Source organism: Budorcas taxicolor, chromosome 17 (assembly GCF_023091745.1).
Source record: "Budorcas taxicolor isolate Tak-1 chromosome 17, Takin1.1, whole genome shotgun sequence".
NCBI lineage: Eukaryota > Metazoa > Chordata > Mammalia > Artiodactyla > Bovidae > Budorcas > Budorcas taxicolor.
The window spans coordinates 59,592,517-59,602,829 of record NC_068926.1 but is presented as its reverse complement, the minus strand read 5'-3'; positions in this window follow the sequence as shown (position 1 = coordinate 59,602,829).

Here is a 10,313-nt window from a genome sequence, read left to right as displayed (position 1 = left end):
GCAGAGTTTTGCACATTGCTGTTCTTTGCTTATCATCTTGTGCTCACAGTTGTCAGTATATTTGGTTTTACAGACTGCAACATTTTCTCAGGATATATGTTCTACAATGTATTTTTAAAATCTCATTTCTAGTAGTTTCTTTTATTTGCTTTATTGATTTTTTTTTTTTTTTTTGGGTCCCGCTACCATGCTACATGGTATTCAGGATCTTAGTTCCCCATCCAGGGATCAAACCCGTGCTCCCTGCATCAGAAGCACAGAGTCTTAACCACTGGACCATCAGGGAAGCCCCTCTATAATATATTTAACCAATCATTTCTGTTGACTATTTAGTTTGGTTTCAACTTTTTTTTTTTGCTATTATTTTCAATAGTCCAATGATTAAGCAAATAGTAAATATTTCTGCACATTCATATTTATTTCTTTATAATAGGTTCCTCAAAGTGGAATTATTCAGCCAAAGGATATGAATACTTTTCAGGGTTTTGATGCACACTGTCAAAATGCTGTCATAAAGCCATGCAATTCAGAATCCCATCAGCTTTATTTGAATGTCCATTTCATCAGATGCTTACAAGAATGGGAAATAGGTTTTAATTATAAATTTGAGAGTAAAATATATTATTGCAATTATAGCTTGCGTTTCTTTGGTAACTAATGTGTGTAAATTTTTTTTAATATTCATTAGTGAATTTTTCCTTCTCCATCATTTATTAGTCCATGTACCTGTTCCATTTTATATTCCTTTTGAGTTTTAGAGCTTTGCATTTTCTATGATGACTTTATATAAAAGAGCACTTAACCCTTTGTTTAACATGTATGTAACTAAATTTCCAATGTGTCTCTTGTCTTGTTGTCTTAAAAAAAAATTATTGTGGGAGATCTGAATTGGTGGGAACTTCATGGGAGCAGTTTGACAAAATGTATCAAAAAAATTGAAAACAATAGTCCTTGACTAAGCAATTCCACTTCTGGGAACTTTTCTTAAGGAAATCCATATGAACACTGAAAAAATACTTGTAGTGTTCCAAAATGATAGCAAAGAGAGGTCTTTATTTTCTTTAATGAGACTTACCCATTCTATCTTCCTCTATGCTTCTTTTGTTTTGGTAAATATTAAGTCTCAGCTGCTGCACTAAGAAAGACTAAGATGTCATTTTAATATTCTTAGAGGTTTTTTCCTCTACTGAAAAATGGTGTATGGGTAGACAGGTAAATGGGCTTCCCTGAAGGTTTAGCCAGTAAAGAATACACATGCAATGCAGGAGACAGGGAAATGCAGGTTCTATCCCTGGGTCAGGAAGATCCCCTGGAGAAGGGAATGGCCACCACTCCAGTATTCTTGCCTGGAGAATTTCATGGACAGAGGAGCCTGGCGGGCTATAGTCCATGGGGTCACACAGAACTGAGCATGACTGATGTGACTTAGCACACACACACATGCAGATAGATAGATAATAGATAGACAGACACAGAATAGACCAGTCTCTTTGACCTATCAGTTTTCCACATCAAATATGCATCAGAATCATACCCAGAGCTCCAGTCACCTACACACATCTGGGCTCCTCTCCCAGAGGGAAGGATTCAACTGAGTTGAGTGGGGTCCCACAGTGGAAGAAATGGCATGAGGACTGCTCCTGGGAACAGACATCAAAAATCAGAGAGAACGAACATGAGGGCAGCTGAGTCCCCACCGAGATGGAGAACTAGAAAGTAAAGAAAGGAGCAAGTTCCTGCCTAACCTAGAGCCCTCCACTCCGCAGCCTGGCCCCAGGGCTTCTTCCCCATGCCGCCCTGGATCACAGCTCAGAGAGTTCACCTGGTCCCCGGATGCCCAGCCTCAGTGCCCCGAGCTCTGCTTCTGACACCTGACCTGCCAAGCCAGTTCCTTCCTTGGGGCCCTTTGTTCTCACCGCTTCATCTGCCAGTACGCTCTTATCTGACAAGTGGCTGTCTCTCCCCATTGAACACTAGGTTCAACGGTCACATCCTCAGAGTCACCTTCCCTGGCTCCTCTATTCCAAAGGGCCACCCTGGTCCTCTATAACCACACGGTCATAACATTGGGCTCTCCCCTCCATCCTTCCCCTGTGGCCCAGTCCTCTCCATCTTTTCCCTCACCTTATCAGGGTTCCCCTTCACTTTCTAACTGTTCAGTTCAGTTCAGTTCAGTCGCTCAGTCGTGTCCAACTCTTTGCGACCCCATGAATTGCGGCACGCCAGGCCTCCCGGTTCATCACCATCTCCCGGAGTTCACTCAGACTCACGTCCATCGAGTCCGTGATGCCATCCAGGCATCTCATCCTCTGTCATCCCCTTCTCCTCCTGCCCCCAATCCCTCCCAGCATCAGAGTCTTTTCCAATGAGTCAACACTTCGCATGAGGTGGCCAAAGTACTGGAGTTTCAGCTTTAGCATCATTCCTTCCAAAGAAATCCCAGGGCTGATCTCCTTCAGAATGGACTGGTTGGATCTCCCTGCAGTCCAAGGGACTCTCAAGAGTCTTCTCCAACACCACAGTTCAAAAGCATCAGTTCTGCGGTGCTCAGCCTTCTTCACAGTCCAACTCTCACATCCATACATGATCACAGGAAAAACCATAGCCTTGACTAGAAGGACCTTTGTTAGCAAAGTAATGTCTCTGCTTTTCAATATGCTATCTAGGTTGGTCATAACTTTTCTTCCAAGGAGTAAGCATCTTTTAATTTCATGGCTGCAACCACCATCTGCAGTGAATTTGGAGCCCAGAAAAATAAAGTCTGACACTGTTTCCACTGTTTCCCCATCTATTTCCCATGAAGTGATGGGACCGGATGCCACGATCTTCGTTTTCTGAATGTTGAGCTTTAAGCCAACGTTGTCACTCTCCTCTTTCACTTTCATCAGGAGGCTTTTTAGCTCCTCTTCACTTTCTGCCATAAGGGTGGTGTCATCTGCATATCTGAGGTTATTGATATTTCTCCCGGCAATCTTGATTCCAGCTTGTGCTTCTTCCAGTCCAGCGGTTCTCATGATGTACTCTGCATAGAAGTTAAATGAGCAGGGTGACAATAAACAGCCTTGACATACTCCTTTTCCTATTTGGAGTCTGTTGTTCCATGTCCAGTTCTAACTGTTGCTTCCTGGCCTGCATACAGATTTCTCAAGAGGCAGGTCAGGTGGTCTGGTATTCCTGTCTCTTTCAGAATTTTCCACAGTTTATTGTGATCCACACAGTCAAAGGCTTTGGCATCGTCAATAGAGCAGAAATAGATGTTTTTCTGGAACTCTCTTGCTTTTTCCATGATCCAGGGGATGTTGGCAATTTGATCTCTGGTTCCTCTGCCTTTTCTAAAACCAGCTTGAACATCAGGGAGTTCACAGTTCACGTATTGCTGAAGCCTGGCTTGGAGAATTTTGAGCATTACTTTACTAGCGTGTGAGATGAGTGCAATTGTGTGGTAGTTTGAGCATTCTTTGGCATTGCCTTTCTTTGGGATTGGAATGAAAACTGACCTTTTCCAGTCCTTTGGCCACTGCTGAGTTCTCCAAATGTGCTGGCATATTGAGTGCAGCACTTTCATAGCATCATCTTTCAGGATTTGAAACAGCTCAACTGGAATTCCATCACCTCCACTAGCTTTGTTCGTAGTGATGCTCTCTAAGGCCCACTTGACTTCACACTCCAAGATGTCTGGCTCTAGATTAGTGATCACATCATCATGATTATCTGGGTAATGAAGTTCTTTTTTGTACAGTTATTCCATGTATTCTTGCCACCTCTTCTTAATATCTTCTGCTTCTGTTAGGTCCCTACCATTTCTGTCCTTTATCGAGCCCATCTTTGCATGAAATGTTCCCTTGGTATCTATAATTTTCTTAAAGAGATCTCCAGTCTTTCCCATTCTGTTGTTTTCCTCTCTTTCTTTGCATTGATCACTGAGGAAGGCTTCCTTGTCTCTTCTTGCTATTCTTTGGAACTCTGCATTCAGATGCTTATATCTTTCCTTTTCTCCTTTGCTTTTCGCTTCTCTTCTTTTCACAGCTATTTGTAAGGCCTCCCCAGACAGCCATTTTCCTTTTTTCATTTCTTTTCCATGGGGATGGTCTTGATCCCTGTCTCCTGTACAATGTCACGAACCTCAGTCCATAGTTCATCAGGCACTCTATCTATCAGATCTAGGCCCTTAAACCTATTTCTCACTTCCACTGTATCATCATGAGGGATTTGATTTAGGTCATACCTGAATGGTCTAGTGGTTTTCCCTACTTTCTTCAATTTGAGTCTGAATTTGGTAATAAGGAGTTCCTGATCTGAGCCACAGTCAGCTCCTGGTCTTGTTTTTGTTGACTGTATAGAGCTTCTCCATCTTTGGCTGCAAAGAATATAATCAATCTGATTTTGGTGTTGACCATCTGGTGATGTCCATGTGTAGAGTCTTCTCTCGTGTTGTTGGAAGAGGGTGTTTGCTATGACCAGTGCGTTCTCTTGGCAAAACTCTATTAGTCTTTGCCCTGCTTCATTCTGCATTCCAAGGCCAAATTTGCCTGTTACTCCAGGTGTTTCTTGGCTTCTTACTTTTGCATTCCAGTCCCCTATAATGAAAAGGACATCTTTTTTAGGTGTTAATTCTAAAAGCTCTTGTAGGTCTTCATAAAACCATTCAACTTCAGTTTCTTCAGCGTTACTGGTTGGGGCGTAGACTTGGATTACGGTGATATTGAATGGTTTGCCTTGGAGACGAACAGAGATCATTCTATTGTTTTTGAGATTGCCTCCAAGTACTGCATTTCGGACTCTTTTGTTGACCATGATGGCTACTCTCGTGTCCTTCTAGTTCATCTTGGCATGGGAGGTAATGACATCACCTTCCAAGTGTCACCTCCTCATTCCTCTTAACCTGTCTCCTATGTGTCAGGATCCTGGAGGTGATGTCCCTTTCTGTCTTGATGTCCATCTCTAGTGAACACATATGTTCATCAAAAGATACGACATGCACTGTTCACAGCTGTCGTATTTACAAGAGCTCCAAACTGAAAACTACTCAAATGCCAAACTACTCAAACCACAGTGAGAGTGAAGTGACAGTCACTCTGTCGTGTCCGACTCTGCAATTCCATGCACTGCAGCCCGCCAGGCTCCTCTGTCCACGGGATTCTCCAGGCAAGAAGATTGGGGTGGGGAGCCCTTCCCTTCTCCAGGGGATCTTCCAGACCCAGGGGTTGAACCTGTGTCTCCTTGATTGCAGGCAGATTGTTTTCTGTCTGAGCCACCAGGAAGCCCTACCCAAATGCCACAAACAGCAGAACAGGGAAATGATTGTGGCATATTCACACAGTGAATCCCATGCAGCATCTATAAATAATGATCTAGGGACTTCCTTGGAGGTCCAATGGTTAAGAATCCACCTTGCGATGCAGGAGACATGGGTTCGATCCCTGGTCCAGGAACTAAGATCCCATAAGCTGCAGAGTAACTAAGCCTCAATGCCATAACTATTGAAGCTCATGCACTCTGGAGCCAGCAGACCCCAACTACTGAGCCCAAATACCACAAATAGAGATTCTGTGCCCTGAAAGGAAAGATCCCACGTGATGCAATGCAGATCCAGTGTACTTCAACTAAGGGCCAGTACAGCCAAAGTAAATAAACAGACATTTTAGAAAATAAAACAAAAGATCTACTGATGTACAGCTGCCCACAATAACATGAAGATGCTCACAAAAATAATATTAAGTGCAAGAATCAGGCACAGAAGTATGCCTACCTTAAAATTCCTTTCAGATAAAGAATATAAATAGCCAAAATGAATTTATGGTCTTATAAATCCAGATATCAGTTGCCCTGGAAGAGAGCAGGGCACAAAGGATTGTTATTTCTCATCGGCACTGGTTTCATGATGTGTCCAGTTTTGACAATTCATCAAGCTGAACATTTAGAACCTGTGCACTATTTGTTTATTTTTGCTTTTATTTCCAATATTTTGTATGCAAGACAGAAAAAGAGACACAGATGTATAGAACAGTCTTTTGGACTCTGTGGGAGAGGGAGAGGCTAGGATGATTTGGGAGAATGGCATTGAAACTTGTATAATATCATATAAGAAACGAATCACCAGTCTAGGTTCGATGCAGGATACAGGATGCTTGGGGCTGGTGCACCGGGATGACCCAGAAGGATGGTATGGGGAGGGAGGTGGGAGGGGGGTTCAGGATTGGGAACACGTGTACACCCGTGGTAGATTCATGTAGATGTATGGCAAAAACCAATACAATATTGTAAAGTAAAAAATAAAATAAATGATAATAATAATTTAAAAGAGAACCTGTGCACTATCTTATATGTGTGTGCTAGTCACTCAGTGTGTCCAACTCTTTGCAACCCGTTTGACTGTAGCCTGCCAGGCTCCTCTGTCCATGGGTTTCTCCAGGCAAGAATACTGGAGTGGTTTGCCATTCCCTTCTCCAGGGGATCTTCCCAACCCAGGGACTGAACCCAGGTCTCCTACACTGTAGGCAGATCCTGTACCGTCTGAGTTACCAGGGAAGCATATTCTGCTTGTAAATTATATTTTTAAAAAATCTTATAGGACTTCCCTGGTGGTACAGTGGTTAAGAATCTGTCATGCAGGGAACATGGGTTCAATCCCTGGTCAGGGAACTAAGGTCCCACAGGCTGAGGTGCAACTAAGCCTGTGAGACACAACTAACTGAGCCCACACGGCTCAGCTAGAGAGAAGCTGGCAGGCCACAACGAAGATACCTCGTGCTGCAACTAAGACCCGACACAGCTATAATTTAAAATTCTAAAAATAAATAAAATAATTAACACACACACACACACACACACATATATATATATATATATATATTTAAAAATCCTCCATGGTCGGGACCATATTAAAGACAGCAGTGCCTGGCCCTGGGCAATCCTTAGCAATCTTAAAAAGAGTGGCCTTCAGAGATGCTGGTGCTAAGTCACTTCAGTCGGGTCCGACTCTGTGCGACCCCAGAGATGGCAGCCCACCAGGCTCCCCCGTCCCTGGGATTCTCCAGGCAAGAACACCGGAGTGGGTTGCCATTTCCTTCTTCAATGCATGAAAGTGAAAAGTGAAAGTGAAGTCTCTCAGTCCTGTCGGATCCTCAGGGACTCCATGGACCACAGCCTTCCAGGCTCCTCTGTCCATGGGATTTTCCAGGCAAGAGTACTGGAGTGGAGTGCCACTGCCTTCTCCTCAGAGATGCTGAGTAAGAGATAAAACCTCTAAGACTTGGATCTGCAGAGGCAAAAATGGGGAGAACTTTGAGGGCAGGAGAAATACCAGGAGAACAAACGCAAGAGCAGGTGGGTTCCAGGCACCTTTGGAGGGGAAAAAGGAGAACCTTTCATTTCAACCCTGTGGGAATGGAGTGGAAATATCAGCGAACCCAGCACAGAATCAGGGTTTCAAAGGAGCCCATAGAACAACAACAAAGAAAAGGTGAATCTGCTGATGAAACATTTATTCACCTTGAAAAAACACCCCCTAATTAAAAGACACGTGTAATTGGAACGGATGTGCTCCAGGGAAAGCCGTCCCCCATAAATTTCCTTAAGAGGGTTCCGCTGCATCCCTTCCCTTCTCTGGGTACCATCTGCTTTGAAATGCACCCTGCTTCCTCCGTTCCCTTCCAAACTCCACCAATATCTTTATCAAATTCTTGTTGAAACCTGGAAAAGGGAAAATATTTCCAGCAGTGAAAGCTTTAACTTGTCGCCTCGTGTTCTTCTCGGATTTCTAAAGCGCAGAGGCCCCGGAGAGTATGTTTTCAATATCCTCCAGTCTCTCTCTGCGTGCCTCCTGCCAGCCCTCCTACACCAAGGAGGCTCTGACCCCAGCGTCTCTAGGGGGAGAGGGGTTCGGAGCTGGGGTCAGGCTTTTCAGAAAGGAAGAGGCCATCCCGCCTGGAGCAGCCCCCGCGCCCCGCCCCCCTTCTTTAATACATTTAACCTGGAAGAGGCACTGCTCGGGCCGAGATTAGATTACGGGGTTGGTGGAGGTGGCCTAATAAATGGCAAATGGCGGCCTGTGGGGCTGAGCTAATCTCTGTTGACACGCATCTAATGCGAGGCCCGTGTAGAAGGCAGCAGGTCCCGTCTGCAGCCCGAGTTTGCCTTGATGACCGAAGGGGGAGGTGAGGCCCAGGGAGAGCCACTGGGCTGCCTGTCTCTTTCAATCTTCTAGTGCCTCGAGTGTGCACGTCATTATTTAAAGGTCTCCTGGTACCCGCTAAATGTCCCGGCTCCCTGTGGGCAACGGGGTCGATTTCAGCTTCTCGGAGTGAGCTTTACAGGACCGCATTTCCCTCCGATGTTTTCGTGTTCACCTCCCTGGAAGTGTTAGGATGCTATCATGCATTCAGTCAACAAACCTGGGTGGACTCCATCTGTGTATAGCATCCTTGCATGGATAAGTGCATGCATGCTAAGTCGCTTCAGTTGTGTCCGACTCTTTGGGACCCCTTGGACTGTAGCCCACCAGGCTTCTCTGTCCTTGGGACTCCCCCCTCGAGTATACTGGAGTGGGTTGCCATGCCCTCCACCAGGGGATCTTCCCAACCCAGGGATCGAACCTGCATCTCCTGCAACTCTGCACTGCAGGCGGATTCTTTACTGCTGGGCCATGGGGAAGCCCTTGCATGGATGCACCAGGAGCCAGTTTTTAATTCTCCGTGGAAATCCCATAGATGGCGATGCACATACAGTTTTACCACCTTCTCACTATGGGACACTAGACTGACTGAAAGGCTCAAGCCTCAGTTCCCTTATCTGGTGTTGTCTGGCCCCTTATTTCAGCACCCAGCAAGTAATAGTTATTTAACAGATACTTCTAGAATGAGAGCACCTATAGAATACAGATTGCTAACTAGACATATGGCGGTGATGGTGGTTTAGTCGCTAAGTCGTCTCCAACTCTTGCAAGCCCATGACTGTGGCCCTGCAGTCTCCTCTGTCCGTGAGATTCTTCAGGCAAGAATACCAGAGTGGGTAGCCATTTCCTTCTCTAGGGCATCTTCCCCATCCAGGGATCAAACCCATGTCTCTTGTATTTTGGGCAGATTCTTTACTGTTGAGTCACCCAGGAAGCCCAACTAGACATGTATACAATATAATTGAATAAAACCAATGAACCATTTATCCAAATGCCAGCTGTACTCTACATTTTGGCAAGACGTTTTATAATCCCCACTCTCCCCCTACTCTTATCTCACTAGCTTAAATGTCAGATTCACAAGGGCAGGAACTGTTGCCTTTGTTCAAACACCTGGATTAGTACCTGGATCAAGGTTAGAAGCATAATAAAGATCTGATACATTTTTAAAATCAAATAGTGAATTGAATGAATGGGTGAATTAATAAGCATGAATGTCATGTGGATCAACCTTCCTGAAGTATGTCTTAATAGAAGGCAGACCATCAAACTATTTAATGGTTCTGCTTATCATTTTATTTCCCCCTTCCCTTTTCAATAAGCTCAAATTCTTCTACTTTTAAAATAGTCACTGATTCATTGCACAGCAAGTATCCTGTACCCAGGCTCTGTAAACAGGGAATCTGAGCTTGGATTCCAGCTCCATCACTTGCTAGTTCAGTCACCTTGAGCAGGTCATTTAATTTCTCACGGTCTCCATTTGTGAATTTGTAAAATGGAGAAAATAACAGCACCTCACCAATAAGGTAATTGTGAGGTTCAGATGAGTTCATATACAGCAAGAGCTGAAGTAGTACCTGGCAAAATGGTAGCTCATTATTTATAAGCAACATATTTAAAAATATATTGATATTTTAAAAATAAAGCTAGCTGAGAGAATAGAGATAATATAAATAATATTAGAAAAAAAGAAAGGGAAAGATAGAGAAATAGGGACTTTAAAAATTCACTTTCTTTTTTAATTTTTATTTTTTGGCCACACTGCATATCATGGGGGATCTTAATTCCCTGACTGGAGATCGAACTCATTAGAAGGCAGAGTCCAAAAAAACACTCTATTGATGGGACTTCCCTGGTGGTCCAGTGGTTAGGACTCTGCACTCCCACTGCAGGGGGCACAGGTTGGATCCCTGGTTCGGGAACTAGGATCCCACATGCCACCTGGCACAGCCAAAAAATTTTTTTAGTAAAATAAAATTTTTAAAGATCATTCTACTAAGGTATGATTGATATTTAAAAAGCTGTATATATGTAATTTATATGACTATGGAGATAAGGAAACCATCACAGCTGTCTATGCCATGAACTTATCCATCGTCTTCAATGGTGTTGACTCCTGTCTCCTTACAATGTCATGAAC